Raw genomic sequence first — 22,147 nt, 5'->3', positions numbered from 1 at the left:
TCCCTGGAGGAATCCCTGGAGGAATCCCTGGAGGAATCCCTGGAGGAATCCCTGGAGGAATCCCTGGAGGAATCCCTGGAGGAATCCCTGGAGGAATCCCCGGAGGAATCCCTGGAGGAATCCCTGGAGGAATCCCTGGAGGAATCCCTGGAGGATTCCCTGGAGGATTCCCTGGAGGTATCCCTGAAGAAATCCCTGATGGATTCCTTGGAGGAATCTCTGGAGGAATCCCTGGCTGTTATTTCTATACAGATTCCTGCACCTGCAGGGTTATATCTAGAATTTTTAGCCAGAATTTCTCCAGAGATTTCTGCAGGAACATCTTCGCAGACCCCGACTAGAAAATTAGATAAAGTTTGTATCATATTGTGTTATGGTGTTATAATGTTTCACTATAACTTAACAAAAAGATCACTGATCTAGAACAAGAAAGTAACATATTTTGTTATTGTCAGTTTAAAACAAAATGTGATATAAACTCTAACAACAAGGTAGCTTGTTTAGATCACAATTTGATACAATTATTATTTTCTTAATGCCGAAGAATCAAAACATCAACATAATATAATGAGATGTCAAACGAGATTTACAACATAATGTGATGTAATCGAGTGATATTTTCGTTAGAATCTTATAGCTGGGATACCGTCACAGATTCTTGCTGCACGGAGAAAGCAGAAGGCCGGCTCCAGAGGTACTTTTTTCTCCTACACACAGAGAAATTGTGAATGCCTTCATCGCTTTTTTCCAGCAATTCTTTCGGAATTTTTTGCTGGAACTTCTCCAGAGGTTCTTTCAGACAATGCCCTATACATTCCTTCGGGATACCATCTAGAATTACTCCAGAGATTTTGCAGGCATTCCTGTTTATATCCCTACATGGATTGTTCCTTGGCATTTTTTCAGAAATTCCGCAAAAAAAAAAATTCTCTAGAAATTCTAGCATCCTCAAGGGATTCCTGCAAAAGTTGTTTCCGCGAGGCTTCCTTCGGCACACGAGCCAGTTCCTTTTCAATCCTTTAAAAGTTTCCTCAATTTGGTTATCAAAAATTTCTGCGTGACTTCCTCTGATATCTTAAGAAATTTTTCGGGAAATTCTTTGAAGCATTTCTGCTAATGTATTCCTGAAGATCTTTCAAAGATTATTCAACAATTTTACTAGAATATCCATCATAAAATCCTTAGGTAGATGCCTTATTAGAATACTCTTCAGGGATTCCCTCGGATATTACACAGCAACACTTCATGGAATTTCTCCAGATTTTTTTTTCAGAAATTCCTCCAGGCTGTTTGGACTTTAGTATTTTCAAAATTCCGCTAGAAGTTTCTCGCATTTCTTGAGGAATTTCTTCAGAGATATCTCAGGGAATTCCTTTAGGAACTTCACTAAAAATATTTCCATGAATTTCTCAAAAGATTATTTAACAAATTTCAGGAATCTTATTCCTGGAATCCTTCTTGAAATTTTTCAAAAATTTATTTTAGGAATCTCCAATTCATTCAGGAATTTCTTTAGAAAAAGAAAAAGAATAAATCCTCAAGAAATTGAAAAGAGTCCTCCAGTATTTTTGTGCAATTTCTGGCAGCACTGCTGAAAACAATCCTGAAAGAATGTTTGAAGGTATCGCAGGAGATATGTCTGACGGAATCCCAAAAGCAATTAGAAAAACTTTTGTGCCAATTTCTGCACGAATCCCTGAAGGAATTTGTCAAGGAATTTGAGCTTGAGCTTGAGCTTGATTGAACGCCCGCAGTTGCTACTCCAGTATCGCCCGATCAGCTACACTCACACAAGGAACCAATGAGATAGCTGCTTGGGACTAACAGGCATCTTCCGTGTGTCAGCATTGGTGGTCTTGTGTTTTCAGGCGACAATGGCGCCTGCTGCGTCAACGGAGTAGGGGAGGGAAGTGATGATTGCAATCGCTTGCCCACATCAGGCCGTTGAATCCTCTGCGCCTGCACAAGGTCATACGGATGTTGGTGTGTTGGTGGAAAATGTTTATTTTTGGCAGATGGATCATGCATTGGTGCAAGGATGCCAGGCGTGAAGCGATAGATTGTGTGAAGACTACTGTGAAGCAGCACAGTCCGCTTGGTTGCATAACATGTAGGCGTTATATGATAGATTAACACTGTGCTGTGATGAAAGTTGGAAGGAAGGTAAACGGCTTTTTTGAATCCGTTTCTGGTTCTAGCGAGATGTATATGTAGGAGAGAGAGATAGTGATAGAGAAAGTAGATAGAAAGATACAAAGTAGGAGGAAAGGGACGAGCCAGGAATTGAACCCAGGACCTTCTGCATATGAATCAGAAGCGGTAGCCACTAGACCACCAAGCTCGTCAGGAATTTGTCAAGGAATTTCTGGAAGAACTCATTAAAGAGTTTCTGCAGAATGTTTTCAAGGCGTACTTATTGCAAACATTGGAAAAACTTTCGACGAAATCCCTTGCTGAAACACCCAAAGAAGTCCTTAAAAATACTGAGATATTTCTGAAAGAATCCTTCGTGAATTTTCAGAAGAACCCATTGACGAATAACTACAAGAATCCTTGAAGAAATTTTTGATGAAAATTTTAGTTCAATTTCTGTAAATATCCCTGAAGGCATTTTAGAAGGAATCCTAGGGAAGTTCATAAAGGAATCTCAGGAAGAATTTCTGAAAAAATATGGATGAATACCAGGGACTTCTTGGAAAACGCTTGGTGGCACTCCAAGAGAATTTAAGTATTGTGAAACTTTTGGGAAATTCCTGGAGAAATCCATCAATAGAGTAGTAGGTAGATTTTCTAAATAAATCCATGAGAAATGCGAACAGTCTCTTGAGAAATTCTTAGGAAATATCGAGGAAAAGTAATGTCTGGAGCTACTTCTGCACATATGTCCAATTGAATCTCTGAAGGAATTCGTGAAGCAACACCTGTATGAATAGATTTGCTGAATAAAAATGAGAAAATAAGAAATATGAAACAATCTAAGAAAGATTCTTTATTACGGAGATGAACCGGACTAGGGCTCAATAATAAAGAAAGATGTCGCTTCCGGATTCCTGGAGAAAATTATGAAGGCATTATTTGAGAAACTTTGAAATCCTTAAGAAGGATTTTCGAAGGGACACTTTAGAAGAATTTCTGTGGTCATCTCAGGACACATTTAAAAAGAAATCTATAAAAAATATCCTAAGAGATTTTTGGTGAAATTTCCGGGAAAGACGAAGCTGGATGCATTTCCAATTTTTTAGTTCTTATTTTTTATTAAATAACGTAGCATTACTATCAACATCGGTTTTTGTATACATTTAGAGAAAGGCTCAACGTATATCAAGAGCTTTTTTTCTTGGTGGAAAATGTTTTTTGTTGAAAAAAAAATAAGAATTTCTAAAACATGGGTTTTGAAAAATTGGTTAACGTTTTTCACCTGGAAAACAAAATTAGGAGATACCTTGATCCTTCCTCTAAATGTATTTGAAATCCGATTTTGAAGACATTGCTTCGTTATTTAATGAAAAAATCAAGAACCTAAAAAAATGCTTCCAGTTTCATCTTAACCCTTCAGTGTGCGCGCTGTTGTAAAAAGTACAACACTACCAAAAAACCTCGCTTTTCGTATACACCGCGAGCGCTGTGCAGTTTCGGTTGCTTGATGGCGCGCGTCCTGGAAGGTTAAGCGAATATATGAAGGAAGTCTTGGAGAAATTTCAGTCCCTGGAAGAATTTCTAAAAGAAACTTTGTCGAAATTTCTTAAGAAATTCAGATATTTGGTTTTCTATGAGAAGTTGGAGGAAGAATTTTTCGAAGAATCTCAGGAGCAATTTTAAGGAAACTCATGGATTTTTTAGGAATCCATGGAACAACTTCGGAATGAATCCATGGAAAAATTTATAACTGGAGGAATTTCTGAAGAAATAAATGAAATTTTCGAAGAAATCCGTGAATGTTTTTTCTAAATGAATGCTTAGAAAAAAAAAAGAATTATGAAAAAAAAAATAGTACGGACGAGCGAATTCTGTTTTATTTCACTAACTGTGCTTATCTTCGGAAAAATGAACCTGTTTCACCTACAACTTATACATTTCTTCAGTTGAGAACTGGACACTGAAGAACTCTGCGAATCGCAGATGAAAAAGACTTAAATAGTTAAGCTCACCTGGAATATCTTCAGAATTGTGAGAAGTGATGGCTAAGATTCCAACAGCAACATTTTCTGTTGAAAATTTGAAAAATGTAGTACCCCTGAAATTTGAATAAGTTTTGTAGGACCAAGTATTGTGTTGTTCCTTGCTGTGCATGCTAGTGTCGAGAAGTAGTATTGCACGATCGTATCAGTTTTAGCGATAGGTCGACGGGTGCTCGAGTGAATAATTGATGATCGGTGAGCCTGTTCCTTGTTTTTCTTTGAAAAAAAAAACGCAGTAAATGTATCTATTAGTTTAAAATCATCCATCATATATTTACTCAACAAGAACTGCAAAGTTTGTTACTTCAAGTGTCGGCCAAATTTTTAAATAAATTCTCCTGTTTTTTTGTACAGTTCGCCACCTTACGGTGCTGGCCACACTGATTTGATCCGCAACTATGCGCTTGTATCTTTTCCTAAGTTTGTGCGGTCCGGCACAAAGTTTTGTTTCAATATATCGATTTCAAGACAAGTAGCATATTGGTTCACCAGTCCTCCCAATTGCGAGGTGACATAAAATCTTGTTCATTCCATAAATATTCATTTTATATTTTCATGGTCTCATATTTCTTCCAAATTGTGAGGTGACACATTTGTGTGTATACTTTATTGTTGCATGGATCGCATCGCTTACCAGAATCCTTGATCTATGCAACTATCAATCCCTTTCTACTAACAAAACTCTTTCCCGTGACAACTGTGGAGGGTCCAGTAGTACATTCAACCTCTAGTATCAACAGTTGTCGAACTACCATTCCTTCCCTTCCCCCGGCAGACCATAAGGACGTGGCTAGCGCCGTTATTGTCCCTATAAAGTTTGAGCTCTCGAAACGTGTACATTGAGGATGGTGGCAAATCTCAAGCCCCAAGCCTATTGGTTCTCTGTGCAATTTCGGTAGCTCAGGTCAATCACGGAGTAGCAACTACGAGGTGTACGGTAAGTATTTAAAAGAAGGATAGAGCACCCAGTTTTCTTGATAAAGTAGCCGCCAAGTGAAAAGTAGACCAACGTCAACAGAAACAAAGATGTGGCCCCGGCTAACGCAGGGGGACAATAAGAAAGTAAGTAAAAAACTCGAATGAAGTTGCATAGAAAGCATCACTGTGGTTCAAAAACATCATGCTCATCCTCAACAGCCACTTTCAAGTGCAAGGAACAAAATTCATTATCATCGATATAGATATAAAACATTTCGATGCAACACCATCCCTAAAACGGTACTTCCGGTTTGCGTCGCGATTTGGCAACGAAACAGGGTGGTGCCCGGACGCAATGATAAACATTCGCCCAAGAAATTAATGACCCATTGGCCGACCGGACCAAGACTCAGTAGGTAGTGGTGGCAATAAAAGAAGGGCCAAATTAATTTGACTGTGCGACAATTTTGCAGCGTTGGCCAACCATAACTCAGCAGGCCCACAATTGGGCTGAATCTGTTTAATTACGCTCAATGATGTCGTGAAGGTCTAGTTGTGTTCGGGGGCGGATGATGAAGGTGCTGTGCGACGCATATCTATTATATTTTAGGAAGGCTGTGTTGAATTATGGTAATGAATTGAAATTGGCTGTTATGTCCAAAGGCTCGATAATTTCTCTATAGATTTTTGAATTATTGTACAGGTTGCAAGGGGAAAAGTTAATATTTTAGACGAATCGTAATCACTTTATAAAGCTAATACATACCGCATAAAACAATTATTGTTACTTATCTCTATAACTGTCCATTCTCAGCAAGACACAGTTGCCAGACGGTTTCCTTCTCCATCACTCTAACCCGAGCTGATCCTTTAATTTAGAGCATATCATCTCCTTGAAACTGCCCATCCAGTAAGCCTCTTGTGGTTCATTATGAAGATGGGACCGTACTGGAACTTGTTCAACACATTCCAGCTGATCCCAACGGCCCATTGTGGCAGCAGGCAGCTCTCGAAAAGGAGCCCACACCAGAGCATGCTAGCGATGGCGGCGGCGGCGGCGGTAGAGCATGACATGGCACACGTACCTAACTACCTACCTACATATTCCGGCCTTCCGACGGCCATGTGTCTCTTTAGCTCTTTGTTGAAATTTTACAATAAAGATGGCGGCTGCTGCTGCTGCTGCCACCGACCGGGAGTTAGCTTTTGTGCCTGATGATGACACCGGGACAACGTTAAAACCGCACACACGCCCGAAAGGTTTTGTTCCTTTATTGAGAAACAGGCTCCCAGCCAGCGTCGACCACTTGGTGCACTTAAGGCGCTCCCACCATACCACCAGCAGCATATCAGGACTTTTACCATGCGAAGCAGGAAAAGCTTGGTACCCGGGGAATGACACGTACCAACATTCGCAATCGTGCTCACACGACGACCGGGAGTCGCTTTCTAATGTGAATTTTTCCGAGCCCTTTCAGCTCAACTCGAAGGGACCTGGAGGGACCAGTCACATACACATGTGCGCACTTTCGGGGTGGCTGGCTCGAAATAATGGAGTATGTCAGCTACTGTTGCTAGACTCTTTGACCTCGATGCAACGGATACAGCACTCGGCAGAAAAGTAAATCTACGTTACCTCTCGGGTACCGGCCGGCCGACCAACTGGGAGCAGGTTGGTAAACCAACCGGAAGAATCGAAAGTGAAGCGGCACATGCCTGCAGCATGAACGCTTATCAGACAAAACTGACATACAAGGACCGTGGTGCCCTCGTGTGAAGCGGGGGAGTAAGATTTTCCTATTAAATTATACGGCATTAACATGTCCAGGAAAACAATTGAGACTGAACTGGATGGGACATTTTTGCACTAGTGCTCGGAACTGCGCCAACTGCGTCGTTACCGAGGTGTGTAGGAGCTGAACTGAGCCTAGGAATTATCCTATGAAACGTGACGTGGCATGGAGACTAATAAACCGGAAGGTCACTGAATTACAGGAAATCAATAAATTACTGAGGAATGAAGGATTGTTTGTTGTTTTCCTTTGACAAACTCACTCTCCATGTGCAAATATATAAGCTTCATGTGTTAAGGGGATATGCAAAATGTTGAGGACTTTTTTGGATTTAACAAGCTGGATTTTTAGTGCAGTACAATAAACAAATAAAAAACATCAAAATTGCCTATTATTTGCCTAAATTGAAATTCGTTGATGAAACATTGAGCGTAATCAGTTAACTAGTAATACTTAAGAGAATAGTATATTGTCCGCCTTAATAACTGTGCCCCATATTTGATAGTATCAACTTACACTATTGTTTTGAACATCATAAGAAGAATAGCTCTGGATCATTACCTGAAAAAAAAAAACAAAATTAGTTTTATGTAACCGTTTTTAAAAATAATACTACAGGGGATAGACAAAACGATCGGGACAGGCAAAATTTTCACTTTTCAAAAAATGTTCATTTAGCTGTAAGTTTTCGAAAAGTGCATCAAATGTTCTCAATCTTTCTCTGTAAGTTGATCAATTAGTTGTGTATCAGTGGACAAAATTTGGGAGAGATCGGGCAATTCTGCACGAAGTTATAAGTATTTTAGAGAATGGTAGAATTATCCGATAGGCAACTTTGAGCTGTTATATCTCCGAATTCAATGAACCGAATGACACGAAATTTTGACCATTTATGGCTTACATAATGAGCTCTGAAAAACGTTTGACTCAACTTGAAATTAATAACAAGAGAAAAAGTTATAGCGATTTCATTAATTTTATGATTTTTTAGTAAATTGGTCTAATTTTAATATGCATCCCATTACTTTTCCAATGAATTGCTGCCTATGATGTTACTCAAAACATATCTGTATTCAAGGAAATCAGAGGGAATTTAAATGAACTATATATAGCATCTTGAACTTTGAAACGTTGTTGAAATTTAAGGAAATTTGGTGTTTTATTAGAAAAATAATCTAATCGTTATAATTTTCTTCCGTGTTAAGAATTTTAAGTTAAGTCAAAAGTTTTTCAAAGCTCATTATCTTCTTCATCTTCTTGGCTCTACGTCCCCACTGGGACTTGGCCAGCCACGCTTCAACTTTGAGCACTTCCACAGTTATTAATTGAAGGGCTTTCTTTGCCTGCCATTGCATGAATTTGTATATTGTGAGGCAAGTACAATGATACACTATGCCCAGGGAGTCGAGAAAATTCCCCCGACTGGAACAGGAATCGAATCCGCCGTCTCCGGATTGGTGATCCATAGCCTTAACCACTAGACTAACTGGAGACCCAAAAAGCTCATTATATAAGTCATAAATGGTCAAAATTTCATTGCATTCGGTTCAATAAATCCGGAGATATAACAGCTCAAATTCGGCTATCGGCTAGTTGGCTAATTTTACCTTTTCCAAGAATTTTTATAACTACGTGAAGAATTACCCGATCTTTCCCAAATTTGAAGCACTGATACACAACTAGTTAATAAACTTACAGTAAAAATTTGAGAATATTTGATGTACTTTTCGAAAAGTTACAGCTAATTGAACATTTTTTGAAAAGAGCACATTTTGCCTGTCCCGATCATTTTGTCTATTCCCTGTATATTCTTAATTATTATCTTTTTATTATTTTAGAAAATGTAGGCTATTGAAGATGCTGAAATTTGTGGAATTCCAGATGGCATACTTTGAAATTTTAGCTTCCTTTCAGGATAATCCAAAATCCATGAACAAAAAAAAATCTGGAAGAAAGTTCGAGCAGAATTGAAGAAAAAAAAATCGTTGGAGAATTTTGAAAAAATAGGGGGAATGACGACGTTTTCGGCATGTTTTTTATCCTATCTTCGACTAAGTGTAAATCATTGAGGTCCAACTGTTCTATAGAAATAGGAACTGCTGTATGATGTATAATCACGCATAAAGTACACCTCAACATCATTTGATCAAATGTCTTTCGCCAAATATCCTTTATTTAAGATAAATTGTTTAAATTCCTCAAGAAATATCTGATTCTATTAGTATGGATATTGATGTCTCAACTGTTTACGGGATTTCAGCAGCTTCGAAAAAAAAAATTGAAACAATTATGGAGTACATTTCTACATCTATGCAAGATTTTTTTTTTCAGAGAAGATCATCCAATGCTTATTAAATAGTTGGGAATTTTTTTTGTTCGCTTGCTTTTTAACTATCGATTTCTGATTAACTTGACTTTATTCATAAATTCAATAAAATGCATTGTCTGGTATTACTCCAGAAGTTCAGAAAATCAGCATCCCATATAGGTACGTTTTCTTGTTGATTTTTTTTTTGTTTGTATTAACGTGTATTTTAACATAAATGCTAATTCTACACTTTGTTGATTTATTTATTTTTTGTTTGATCCTGTATTTCAATCGCTTTTAATTCCCGTACGATCGGGCTGCTCCTTATAACGACACAGTCAGTCGTAAAGACATGAATGCACCTCTGGTGTAAAGTGTCGAAAATAAACAAACAAACAAATAAATAGACACAGTCAGTGTGTTGGTCAGCGTACAACAGAAATTGATGTAGAAGGGTACTTATTCGAATTGGTGAGTTCGTTTCATGCCATTATTTTATCATGAAAGTTAAGTATATTTTTTAACGTCATGGAAAAGTGAGTAGCTCAATAACCATAAACAACCTTAATTAGTATAATTATGGAATACATAACCATCCCACAGTTCGCCACTACTAGCGCTAGTGTGAATTCTTAACCCTCTATTTTTACAAAACAAAAATAACAAGAAATAAAAGTCACTTTGTTTCTTGTTTATATATTTTACTTCGTTACGCAGGTCCTTTCGACAGCTGTGAAGATACGTGTTTTTCGTACTTAACCGAGTTATATATCTAACTATTTAAAACTATCCGACATTAGCTTCTTAAGGATTTCTTCCAGAAAAGCACCTCAAAGCAAACGAAGACAAGTTTGACACGATGTTAAAAAGTTCTTAGTGTAAGATTGTCTTTCTAAAACTTAATTTTTTACTTTATGGGAATATAAAAGGCTCCAAAAATGCCTTATTGCTTCATGAATAAAATTTACATACACAATTTTGTCCTGCTTGGGCTTATACCTATTAATTTTAACCAAATTGTTGATTACCAAGGCTAATAATCTACAAAACGCAGCAGAGTTACAAGATTCAGGGTAACCTCATTAGAAAAGCATGTAGTGTGCAACAATTGGCCAGTTTTGAGGTGTGCAATAATTGTCGATTTACCCTAATGTATGAAATCGTAGTCTCTTGATTTTATTGGAAATCTTGCACAAATAATTGAGGGGTCCAGATGCAAAAGGGTTTAAGTGACCATTTTGTCAATTTTGAATTGGGCATATCAAAATACTTTTCAGATTTCGAGCTTTTAGGATTGTTTTGCCTTTCTCGTTTACCTAAGTGAACTGAAAGGCTATATGTTCACTCAAAAAACGAATTTTCGATAGAAGGCTCGGTGGGTCATGTCACATAAACCAATCAACTCTGTTCGACGAATTGAGATGATGTCTGTGAGTATCTATGTGTGTGTATGCGTGTGTGAGTATGTGTGTGTGTATGTATGTCTGTGAACAAAAAAGTTCACTCACTTTTAAGGTATTTCCCATAGGCCGATTATATTTCTGATTATAGCTCGAATCGACCCGGAATTTTATCGCATTGTTTGCTATTGAAAATGGTTCGGATCGGTTAAGGCGTTCCGGAGTTATGGCCATTTCAGTGATCCAGACCAGCACCGGTAGAACTGGTCGCATATAAAACCAGAGTTTAAAATTTTCAATTTCAATGAGTCAAATTAAACGCAAATTTTAAAAATCTCAACTGAGGGATCAAAATAAAATTCATTTTGGTGAACGAATTTTCTCACTTATTCATTCATTTTTCTGTCACTGACAATTTTTACTGAGAAATATAACTAGACCGTAACTCCCAATTATTCTTCCAATCACCTCAAATCTTGTGTGTAGTAGTTAATTAGAATCCGAATTAACTGCTCTATTTGTACATTAAGTCGGATTTTGCGTCTGTTGACAGAAATTGGACATTTTACGACGTGTGAAAAAATATTCGTGACAGAGAATTGAATGAAAAAAGAGAGGCATTCAACTGACAATGAATGTGGCCAAACACGAATGAAAAAACGAAAATGTCAATCTTCACTTTCAACTTTCGATTTTTTTACACACTGTATAAAACTGAATCAAGCCCCATCATGAAACACATCAAACTGCGACTATTTGTGTAACATGTTGACGAATTCTGTGCGGAAATCAACACTTGAGACCAGAAATTTCACGATATTGGCTTAAAATTCCAGATGACAGCCTAATATTCAAGATGGCAGCTCGAATTTCAAGATGGCGGCTGTTCAATAAAATTTTAGACTCTAAATCATGTAATGTGGGTATATTTGGTATGGAAAAGATGTCCGGAGTCCAAAAATGGCAACCAGAATATCAACGATGGCGGCCTAATTCTCAAAGTGAAATTTAAGCAGCTCATACATTTTTGGATCGATAACGGCGCCGGCCACGTCCTTATAGTCAGTTGGGAAGGGAAAGGAATGTTAGAGTGTGCTGGTTGTTGTTGCTACTAAAGACCGAGATCACCTCTGCATCCCCACAACCAGCACGGACTGGGGTATTTGTTAGACGGAAAGGATGGGAGATTTGGGAGTCACCGTTGGGTCGGTGATGCGATCCATGGATAGGGGCTATTTATAGTGATCGTAAGGTGATAGATTGTGTGGTGAATAAGGTGAATATGGTCAAGCGGCACAACACGCTTTGGTTGCATAACTTGTAGGCGTCATATACACTGTGTTGTGAGTGGAAGTTGGATGGGAGGGAAACGACTTTTTTCCAATTCGTTTCTGGTTGTAGCGATGGCTATGAACATATTAATATACATGAGTTGTATATGTAGAGAAGAGAGAGAAAGAGAGAAAGTGGATAGAAAGATACAAAGTAGGATGAAAGAGATGGGCCAGGGATTGAACCCATGACCTTCTGCATGCGAATCAGAAGCGGTAGCCACTAGACCACCTGTTACGTACAGAATAGTTTAGACACAGGTAGTCCGATATATGACTCACCAGTCGAACAGAAACAGAATGAGCATGGGAACCTTGTCTAGTTTGCGCACCGCAGCCCGATAGCAGAGTAGGTCGTGCAGGTAGTCCCCGATCCCCGGCTTTTGAGTGCCACCGATCACGCTGTTGAACAGCAACACAGATTGATTAATTAAGTCTTCTCCCGTACGTCGGTCGCGCCGGCAATAAAATATACAGTCCGCATTTGAAGTATCGATCCGTGTTTTTTGTTGTAGTTAATAAACTACCCGTGAAGTTCAAGTTCGACGTGTTTTTAAACCAAGTCCGAAAAAGCGCTATTCTGCGAGTGAACCGTGGGGTTAATATCCGGCCAGTGAAGTTAGTTTTAGTCATAACACCACCTTTGACATTAATTCAAAAAATTACAACATATAACTTCGAAGAACTCCCACTATGCATGTTGATATTCATTTCTTTAAAAGTTTCATATGAAACTTCATGAATTCTCACAGGATGCCGCTTAAAACGCTGACAGTTGTCTTTTTGTTGTTTATCAGCAATACTTCTAAGAAATCCTTATCGAATTTATCTAGTCCCCATAATTCATTCAAAGAGAATCGCAAGAAATAACTTTCAAAGCCACCGAACCTTTCTCATGATTGGTAAGGGGCTGTCCATAAACCACGTGGTCATTAGGGGGGGGTTCGGCCAATGACCATTTTGTATGGAAGAAAAAAAAATTGTATGGACCAATGACCACGGGAGGGGGGGGGGGGTGTTGAGAAGTCCCAAAAAAATGACCACGTGGTTTATGGACAGCCCCTAATGTGTTTGGAAATATGTCTGACAATTAATGGAGCAGTCATAAAGTTACTTCTGCGAATAGTTTTTGAGAAGCTGAGTTTTTGCCTTTTTTTAAATATCTCTTAGAAAATCGCCCAGAATTCGCAATAATAATGCCCAGTTGCATGTGTTTTAGAAAATCTCTGTTTTTTTTGCTGAATGCGCTTGCTTCAGGAATTATATTTAGTTTAAATGGAGATTAGAAATCTCACTAAAATGTGTTTTTATTGATTTTCATAAACAGGAACATGCAGTTAAGAATGATGAAAATGTTCAGCAATTGGGTAATTCTCGCTGAAACCGGCCCACTATTTACACCTTGTCTTCAAAAATGTTTAAGGTGCCGATTTTCTGAAAGCCGTCGCCTAAAAAGTGAGAAAAATGCATTTGGTTACTCAAATTGATGGACCCCCCGTTAGTTGGAGCCACAACATTTTTCGCAGACCCCTCGATTTTGGTCAAATGGTGGCTCACTTATACCGTTGTAACTCGAAAGTTTCTCCAATAACCACCTCAAAACTAATTGTTGTTGAAAAGAGGAAAGATAGAGCTACTATTTACAATAATAAAAAGTTGGGTCGGCCATATTGATTTTGGCCGCCATCTTGGATTTTTGTACCAAAACATTTTTTTCACCATGAGGGCAACCACCGATTTTCAAAATTTTTGCATCAATTGAAAGCTGTGGCATTTATACATAACATATCAAAAAATTAGAGATGTCTTTTTTTCCTATCAAAAGTTATCTGCAGTTTTGTAAATTAAGCCACGTTTTCTCCATACATTTCCATGCGCACCGGCAGATCGGTTTTGTTTCCCTGCGGCCATTCCACCCTTGACGGAATTACATACATTTAGGCGTATTCCGCTCAGCAACATAAATTGGAACTTCAAGGGTTAATTATTGTAATGTTAGTGCGGTAGTAAATCCAAATGAGTTGGAAATTAGGGTAAACTACTATATATAGGGTAAATGGCCCTATTATCAAGACCACCCCTCCTTAGAAACATTAATAACGAAATAACTTATTGAACAAATTTGTTGACTTTTTATCCACTTTAACGCAAAGGGTGGGAAATTGCGACGACGTAGTGTCCTGGCAATCCTTGAAGATCTTTCCCAAAAACATTTGCTGCAAACCCTGTGGACTGAACATTGAGCCATTTTATTTTCTGGTAATGTGTTCGATGAAATAAGTCGAAAAATGAATTATTCTAGGATATTGGATTTTTCATCCACTTTAACGCAAAGGGTGGAATATTGTGACGACGTAGTGTCCTGGCAATCCTTAAGGATCATTCCCAAGGACATTTGCTGCAAATCCTGTGGACTGAACATTGAGCCATTTTATTTTCTGGTAATGTGTTCGATGAAATAAGTCGAAAAATGAATAATTTAAAGAATTTGACTTTTTATTCACTTTAACGCAAAGGGTGGGATATTGTGATGACGTAGAGTCCTGGCGATCCTTAAGGATCATTCCGAAGGACATCTACTGCAAATCCTGTGGACTGAACATTGACCCATTTTATTTTCTGGTAATGTGTTCGATGAAATAAGTCGAAAAATGAATTATTCTAGGATATTGGATTTTTCATCCACTTTAATTGTGATGACGTAGTGTCCTGGCAATCCTTAAGGATAAAATAAGTCGAAAAATGAATTATTCTAAGGAATTGACTTTTTCATCCACTTTAACGCAAAGGGCGGGGGATTGTGACGACGTAGTGTCCTGGCAATCCTTAAGGATCATTCCCAAGGACATTTGCTGCAAATCCTGTGGACTGAACATTGAGCCATTTTATTTTGTGGTAATGTTGTTGTTGTTTGTTTATTACCAGGGATTTTAACCTTTTATGGGTCATTCATCCCGTTTTCTGGTAATGTGTTCGATGAAATAAGTCGAAAAATGAATTATTCTAGGATATTGGATTTTTCATCCACTTTAACGCAAAGGGTGGGATATTGTGACGACGTAGTGTCCTGGCGATCCTTAAGGATCATTCCCAAGGACATTTACTGCAAACCCTGTGGACTGAACATTGAGCCATTTTATTTTCTGGTAATGTGTTCGATGAAATAAGTCGAAAAATGAATTATTTAAAGAATTTGACATTTTATTCACTTTAACGCAAAGGGTGGGAGATTGTGATGACGTAGTGTCCTGGCAATCCTTAAGGATCATTCCCAAGGACATTTACTGCAAACCCTGTGGACTGAACATTGAGCCATTTTATTTTCTGGTAATGTGTTCGATGAAATAAGTCGAAAAATGAATTATTTAAAGAATTTGACATTTTATTCACTTTAACGCAAAGGGTGGGATATTGTGATGACGTAGTGTCCTGGCAATCCTTAAGGATCATTCCCAAGGACATTTGCTGCAAATCCTGTGGACTGAACATTGAGCCATTTTATTTTCTGGTAATGTGTTCGATGAAATAAGTCGAAAAATGAATTATTTAAAGAATTTGACCTTTTATTCACTTTAACGCAAAGGGTGGGATATTGTGATGACGTAGTGTCCTGGCAATCCTTAAGGATCATTCCCAAGGACATTTGCTGCAAATCCTGTGGACTGAACATTGAGCCATTTTATTTTCTGGTAATGTGTTCGATGAAATAAGTCGAAAAATGAATTATTTAAAGAATTTGACATTTTATTCACTTTAACGCAAAGGGTGGGATATTGTGATGACGTAGTGTCCTGGCAATCCTTAAGGATCATTCCCAAGGACATTTACTGCAAACCCTGTGGACTGAACATTGAGCCATTTTATTTTCTGGTAATGTGTTCGATGAAATAAGTCGAAAAATGAATTATTTAAAGAATTTGACATTTTATTCACTTTAACGCAAAGGGTGGGATATTGTGATGACGTAGTGTCCTGGCAATCCTTAAGGATCATTCCCAAGGACATTTGCTGCAAATCCTGTGGACTGAACATTGAGCCATTTTATTTTCTGGTAATGTGTTCGATGAAATAAGTCGAAAAATGAATTATTTAAAGAATTTGACCTTTTATTCACTTTAACGCAAAGGGTGGGATATTGTGATGACGTAGTGTCCTGGCAATCCTTAAGGATCATTCCCAAGGACATTTGCTGCAAATCCTGTGGACTGAACATTGAGCCATTTTATTTTCTGGTAATGTGTTCGATGAAATAAGTCGAAAAATGAATTATTTAAAGAATTTGACCTTTTATTCACTTTAACGCAAAGGGTGGGATATTGTGATGACGTAGTGTCCTGGCGATCCTTAAGGATCATTCCCAAGGACATTTGCTGCAAATCCTGTGGACTGAACATTGAGCCATTTTATTTTCTGGTAATGTGTTCGATGAAATAAGTCGAAAAATGAATTATTAATAGAAATTGACTTTTTATTCACTTTAACGCAAAGGGTGGGAGATTGTGACGACGTAGTGTCCTGGCGATCCTTAAGGATCATTCCCAAGGACATTTACTGCAAATCCTGTGGACTGAACATTGAGCCATTTTATTTTCTGGTAATGTGTTCGATGAAATAAGTCGAAAAATGAATTATTTAAAGAATTTGACCTTTTATTCACTTTAACGCAAAGGGTGGGATATTGTGATGACGTAGTGTCCTGGCAATCCTTAAGGATCATTCCCAAGGACATTTGCTGCAAATCCTGTGGACTGAACATTGAGCCATTTTATTTTCTGGTAATGTGTTCGATGAAATAAGTCGAAAAATGAATTATTTAAAGAATTTGACCTTTTATTCACTTTAACGCAAAGGGTGGGATATTGTGATGACGTAGTGTCCTGGCAATCCTTAAGGATCATTCCCAAGGACATTTGCTGCAAATCCTGTGGACTGAACATTGAGCCATTTTATTTTCTGGTAATGTGTTCGATAAAATAAGTCGAAAAATGAATTATTCTAAGGAATTGACTTTTTCATCCACTTTAACGCAAAGGGCGGGGGATTGTGACGACGTAGTGTCCTGGCAATCCTTAAGGATCATTCCCAAGGACATTTGCTGCAAATCCTGTGGACTGAACACATTACCAGAAAATAAAATGGCTTAATGTTCAGTCCACAGGATTTGCAGCAAATGTCCTTCGGAATGATCCTTAAGGATCGCCAGGACACTACGTCGTCACAATCTCCCACCCTTTGCGTTAAAGTGGATAAAAAAGTCAATTCCTTAGAATAATTCATTTTTCGACTGATTTTATCGAACACATTACCAGAAAATAAAATGGCTCAATTTTCAGTCTACAGGATTTGCAGCAAATGTCCTTGGGAATGATCCTTAAGGATTGCCAGGACACTACGTCATCACAATATCCCACCCTTTGCGTTAAAAAGAATAAAAAGTCAAATTCTTTAAATAATTCATTTTTCGACTTATTTCATCGAACACATTACCAGAAAATAAAATGGCTCAATGTTCAGTCCACAGGATTTGCAGCAAATGTCCTTGGGAATGATCCTTAAGGATTGCCAGGACACTACGTCATCACAATATCCCACCCTTTGCGTTAAAAAGAATAAAAAGTCAAATTCTTTAAATAATTCATTTTTCGACTTATTTCATCGAACACATTACCAGAAAATAAAATGGCTCAATGTTCAGTCTACAGGATTTGCAGCAAATGTCCTTGGGAATGATCCTTAAGGATTGCCAGGACACTACGTCGTCACAATATTCCACCCTTTGCGTTAAAGTGGATGAAAAATCCAATATCCTAGAATAACTCATTTTTCGACTTATTTCATCGAACACATTACCAGAAAATAAAATGGCTCAATGTTCAGTCCACAGGATTTGCAGCAAATGTCCTTGGGAATGATCCTTAAGGATTGCCAGGACACTACGTCATCACAATATCCCACCCTTTGCGTTAAAAAGAATAAAAAGTCAAATTCTTTAAATAATTCATTTTTCGACTTATTTCATCGAACACATTACCAGAAAATAAAATGGCTCAATGTTCAGTCCACAGGATTTGCAGTAAATGTCCTTGGGAATGATCCTTAAGGATCGCCAGGACACTACGTCGTCACAATCTCCCACCCTTTGCGTAAAAGTGAATAAAAAGTCAATTTCTATGAATAATTCATTTTTCGACTTATTTCATCGAACACATTACCAGAAAATAAAATGGCTCAATGTTCAGTCCACAGGGTTTGCAGCAAATGTTTTTGGGAAAGATCTTCAAGGATTGCCAGGACACTACGTCGTCGCAATTTCCCACCCTTTGCATTAAAGTGGATAAAAAGTCAACAAATTTGTTCAATAAGTTATTTCGTTATTAATGTTTCAAAGGAGGGGTGGTCTTGATAATAGGGCCATTTACCCTATATAGAGTAGTTTACCCTAATTTCCAACTCATTTGGATTTACTACAGCACTAACATTACAATAATTAACCCTTGAAGTTCCAATTTATGTTGCTGAGCGGAATACGCCTAAATGTATGTAATTCCGTCAAGGGTGGAATGGCCGCAGGGAAACAAAACCGATCTCGCACGGCAACGACATGCAACAGTATCCGAGTTTACGCCTGCATGTATACACAAAGGCGCGTTACGCAAAATTTGGCCAAATCGGAGGTTCGTTTCCGTTTTAACTGTTTCTCAATGATGCGGGCATTGTTTTTATAACTTTTTTAGTGTTTTGAAAAGCTTAAACCTTCAGCTTTCCATTAGTGGATTCAGAATTTGAATTCGTGTTCTTAAACACTGCGAAATAACTCTGCATTTGTGTAAACGGCCGGCACCGGGCCCAGTGCGCAAAAGTGGCATGATTTACAAAACGGCAGATAACTTTTGAAAGAAGAAAAAGACATCTCTATTTTTTTGATATGTTATGTATAAATGTCCCAGCTTTCAATTGATGAAAAATTTTTGAAAATCGGTGGTTGCCCTCATGGTGAAAAAAATGTTTTGGTATAAAAATCCAAGATGGCGGCCAAAATCAATATGGCCGACCCAACTTTTTATTATTGTAAATAGTAGCCCTATCTTTCCTCTTTTCAACAACAATTCGTTTTGAGGTGGTTGTTGGAGAAACTTTCGAGTTATAACGGTTTAAGTGAACCATCATTTGACCAAAATCGAGGGGTTTGCAAAAATTGTTGTGGCTCTAACTAACGGGGGGTCCATCAATTTGAGTAACCAAATGCATTTTTCTTACTTTTTAGGCGACGGCATTCAGAAAATCGGCACCTTGAACATTTTTGAAGACAAGGTGTAAGTAGTGGGCCGGTCTCAGCGAGAATTACCCAATTGCAAACTGTAATGGAAAAGCAAAGTTTTCAATAAGGTTCATCCAAACTACACCTTTCAATATAAATAAAAACGGCTACCTTCATACATCTCGTTCTCCGTAATCGACGCTCCGATTGAGCTGATTTATTTTTACTGTATTTCGCTTTTTAGGCCGTTACAAATATTTATTTCACTTTTTGTCTTACCACTCTTCGGATGGCCGAGGTGGGGGGATAAAAATAATAAAGATAATAAAGTATTTAATCTGAAACATATTTGAAACTCATCGGATTTGTTAAAGAATTTTTAGCAAGACCCGAGAAAGCAAATTTTCTCAAGAATCAAAAAAAAACAAGTGTAAAAGTTTTCCACAAAATTTTCCACCGTTAAGAAAATTCATAAAGAAAATCCGAAAAAGCTATGCCCGAATTCGCGAAAAATTTTCAAAAAAATATTCTTGAGAAGGTAGTTTCATAAGCTTTGATCGCTGAAATTTTTTGAATGCACCTTTTTTTTTCATTTCTGAGTTATGGTTAATTTTGTGAAAAATTACCATGTAAGCCTATATTATAAGGTAATTTTTCACAAAATTGGCGATAACTCAAAAACGAAAAAAAATGCATTCCAAAAATTTATGCGATCAGACCCTTTGAAATCACCTTCTCAAAAATATTGTTTTAAACATTTTCCGCCAGTTCGTCCATAGTTTTTCGGCTTTTCTTTATGAATTTTCACAACGCTGGAAAATGTTGTGTAAAGTTTTTTCCATTTATTTTATTTTAGATTTCTGAGAAAATTTACTTTCATTTCCGTTAAAAAACTTTGTTTCTGCGATGCTTCGTTCTTGAGTTATGATTTTTCAAAAAAGGCTTTTAAGGCACATTTGGACATTTTGAAACAAAATTGACCATAACTCAAAAACGAAAAAAAAAGTGCATTCAAAAAATTTCAGCTATTGAAGCTTATAAAGTTGCCTTCTCAAAAAATTGTTTTTGAAAACTTTTCGTGAGTTCGGGCATAGTTTTTTCCGGATTTTCTTTACGAATTTTCTCAACTGTGGAAAGTTTTGTGGAAAACTTTTTCCAGTTCATATTTTTTTTGGATTTCTGAGAAAATTTTCTTTCATTTTCTAAAATAAACTTTGTCTCCACGATGATTCGTTCTTGAGTTATGATTTTTCAAAGTAAGTAGTGTCAGGGGAAAACAAAAAAAAATCACCTGGGTTTTCCGGGAAAATAGGCGACCCTGATATTTTTTCATTTTTTTTTGTTCATATATCCATGAGCTCTGCCTGTGGAAAAAGTTTCATGAAAATCTGAAACCCTTCGGCCCAAACCCGTACGGTAACAAAAAAAAGGCCCTATTGCTCTTATTAAAATTTATCTCTACTACCAGTTATTTCTCGGTTACTTTCAAATCTACCTTGTCAGTTTTTTATAGGTAACAAGCCTATGTAGCTGCCAACTATATTGAAAAAATCAGCTTCATAGTGTGCTGAACAGTCGAGAAAATGCAAATAGTGGACAGCTGCCCCAATTGCGCTAAGTTTATTATCCTTATGATGTGAGTATAGAAAAGCATTTTCCATTTTTTTAATTGTTTTTCAATTGGCGTTTATGACAGTGATGCCGCTGGAACTCCTTATACAAACTTTTTTCCAGTTTCATCTAAAATATTACACTGAAAAGTTTCTGACTACGATTTTGCGGTATATTTTAGTGGTGAAGCAATGTTCCAATCTCCTTTGTTCACTAATCAACATCATCACATACGCTGGTATCTCGGCAACCACGAGAACAGTAGCTGAATTCACTAAAACCCCCAGCGCTAATGGAGTCCTTCTAAGTCACTGGAGTTGCATTATGGTAATTTCAGCAGCATTAGCTGTGGAGAGTAATACGCTGTCGTCCCCATCGTGCGCCGTCTGGTGGAGTAACATACTACTGCAAATGGTAGTGGTGCTTGAGTTAACTGAAAAAAAAAACTCAGAAACATTTTAGCTGATTATAATCATTTTCATAAACAAAATGAGCTGCCAGGCATCCCCGGAAGCCAAAAAGGGTTGTGTAGTTTATTTTCATGGCTGAGTTGACACCCTTTTAAAGCTGCATATGGTGTGCGGTGGATAATTGTTTCACATGCATAAAAATAGGTATGCTAATGTGTGTACCGACACGACGCGACACTCTGCTGCCACTGGCACTGCTGTTACAGCAACGCTCAAGGACAACGTATCCCGAATGTAGCGATATCCGGGCGTACTAACTAGGACTCGCTTGCTTTTCAGGAGTGAACACATTTTGGCTGTTTGCTCAGTTTTCAAATATGATAATGCAGCTCTCTCATAAACCTTCTTTTCTTGATATTGTGGGTGGACGCTTTTCTTTGAGATACAGTTTGCCTATACAGTTCGATATACGTTTCCTGTCCCATGTGGGTAAACAAATGTTTAAGATTTGTGTTTGTAGCATTGCACCATCTGCAGTTGGTGCTTGATAAGACATATAAAGGGAGGTGTTTGTAAGTAAAGAAGAAGCCAATCATGGATTCTATTAAGGCAATGTAATTGTTCGGTACACAATCAACAGCACAAAGCAAACAAGTAATATTATTTGAATTACAATTACAAACAATGGATGATTGCTCAGACGACACCTCATTCTCAGCCGTTGTAATGGTCATTGTACGACATCAAAGGCCTTGAAAGACGTTTTGATTGGGTAACCTAAATATGACATCGAATTGTGAGTAGTTTCGCTTCACTGCTTGTGTTGGCAAGAAGTTGTCTTTTGTGTGAACACAATTAGCTATAAACATGGTTTAGCCTTGCGGTTTTTAATCAGCACACCTGATATGTGTGTCGGATCATGGGTTTGCGGTCAGTGGTG

The 22,147-nt window shown here is 37.7% G+C and overlaps 1 long non-coding RNA gene across 3 annotated transcripts in view; it reads right to left on the bottom strand.

Moving 5' to 3' along the window:
• LOC134288283 (uncharacterized) overlaps positions 1-22,147 on the bottom strand; it is a 585,889-nt gene that overhangs the window by 265,369 nt on the left and 298,373 nt on the right. The window contains exon 3 of one of the 3 annotated variants that reach the window (XR_009997878.1): positions 7,343-7,450. The exons of the other annotated variants lie outside the window; for them this stretch is intronic. This is a non-coding gene — a long non-coding RNA (uncharacterized LOC134288283). Of the gene's footprint in view, positions 1-7,342; positions 7,451-22,147 lie in introns of those variants that run through there. 3 annotated transcript variants of the gene reach the window in all.

This window comes from Aedes albopictus, chromosome 2 (assembly GCF_035046485.1).
Source record: "Aedes albopictus strain Foshan chromosome 2, AalbF5, whole genome shotgun sequence".
Classification (NCBI taxonomy): domain Eukaryota; kingdom Metazoa; phylum Arthropoda; class Insecta; order Diptera; family Culicidae; genus Aedes; species Aedes albopictus.
The sequence above is the reverse complement of the archived record's forward strand: the minus strand, read 5'-3'. Positions and strand labels throughout refer to the sequence as shown.